Here is a 1,700-nt window from a genome sequence, read left to right on the forward strand (position 1 = left end):
GACCGTAGCCCGCCGGGCTCCTCCTCTGACCACGGGGATTTGCCACACAAAGGTACAGTCTCCTCGAGCCTGGCTACGGGAGGTATTCTGGAGTTAATCCTGTGGCCCTCCCCTCCTGGCAGGTGAGGAAGAGTCCCCGGCTGGCTGGCTGTTGCGGGATGCTGCCTGCTATCCATCACCTGGCTGCACCCCTCAGCCCTCAGATGGGGAAGCTGAGGCCATGGGGGCCACCAGCCACCTTCCGCCAGGTCTCCTCGGAGCCCCCAGTGCAGACAGAGGGCGGCAGGGGAACTGTCACCTCAGGTTGGCCTCCAGCAGGTCACAGATTGGACTGAAGGAAAGATGGTGACTGCCCCCTGGGCTCCCCAGGGCCAAGGAGCACCCCCCAGGAGTGACCTGCAGGGTGGCCGAGTCTGTGGCTCAGATTCAACCGCACAGCCAGAGTGTCACCCTCCCTCCCCTCTGTCACGTCCCAGAGGGGCGGCAGAGACTGAAGAGACCGTCCCTGGGGACCAGCCAGTGCCCACCTGGCCCCAGCACCCCCACCAGACCCGGCAGCCCTCTGGGACCACCAAGGTGAGGGCCGGACCCCGGCTTGCATCAGCGCCCCATCCTCTGTGTGGTCACAGCAGCAGGAGAGGGGCTGGCCGGACCAGCCTCTCGCCCATACTCCCCGGGGCCCACCTGGGTCTTTCCTGAACCAAACCAGCACAGGCTCAGCGCTCACAGAGACCCCACCAGGAGGCCTCACTGCCCACTGGGAGGGGGCTGCAGGCTCTCCACTCTGCTTCCTGCTTTCCAGCATCCTCTCAGGCCCCCCGGAGCACCCAGGAGAGAGGCGAGCATGGCTGGGGGTGGGGGGTGCGGTGGTGTTCCTGGAGTAACCCAGCTAGCTCGCTGGTGGGGCCCACCTGCTTTCCAAGGCCTGGCCATCCCCAGCCCCAGCCCCAGAAAGGGGCTCTTGGCTTTGCAGGCCAAAGCCTCGGGGGCACCTCTGGATTCTGGGCAGGAGGGGGTTAACTGACCAGCTCCCTGCTGGGGGAGAGGAAATGGGTGTCCAGGATGGGGAGGCGCCTTCCCACCAAGGGGCCTGTTTTCACATGGGCCAGCCCAGCTGGGGACAAAAACACCCAGAGAGACACAGAGAGACAGAGAGAGAAACAGAGACAGACAATAACAGAGAGAGAGAGAGAGACAGAGAGATGGAGAGATGGAGTCAGACAGAGAGACAGAGACAGGCAATAACAGAGGGACAGACAGACAGAGAGATGGAGAGATGGAGTCAGACAGACACAGAAAGAGACAGAGAGATGGAGACAGGCAATAACAGAGAGATCGAGAGACGGAGAGACAGACATAAACAGAAAGAGACAGAGACAGACAAACAGAGAGAGATGGACCATGTCCCCTGCCCAGCCCTGCCCCTGGGCGGGGGTCCTCACACCTCAGCGCCCTCTCCCACCGAGGAACTGGCCTCCATAACCCTGCGCCCCTTGAGAAAGAAGAGGAAGCCATCAGGGTGTGTCCCACGGGGTGACTTCCACCCCCAGGGTGCAGGCAGGGAATGTGCGAGAACGCAGGGCCCAGAAGGCTCCTTCAAGGGTGGAGTCTGGAGATGGGGACGGCCCCCACCCCGAGCTGCCCTTCCTGCCCGCTCCCCGCCCCCACTTGCTCCCCAGAGCCCCCCCCGCGCACCCCCC

The 1,700-nt window shown here is 63.6% G+C and overlaps 1 protein-coding gene across 1 annotated transcript in view; it reads right to left on the minus strand.

Moving 5' to 3' along the window:
* The window catches only part of GPR124 (G protein-coupled receptor 124), a 46,638-nt gene that overhangs the window by 10,162 nt on the left and 34,776 nt on the right, over nt 1-1,700 (minus strand). The gene's annotated exons all lie outside the window — the stretch shown is intronic.

This window comes from Bison bison, unplaced genomic scaffold (assembly GCF_000754665.1).
Source record: "Bison bison bison isolate TAMUID 2011002044 unplaced genomic scaffold, Bison_UMD1.0 scf7180017864105, whole genome shotgun sequence".
Lineage (NCBI taxonomy): Eukaryota > Metazoa > Chordata > Mammalia > Artiodactyla > Bovidae > Bison > Bison bison.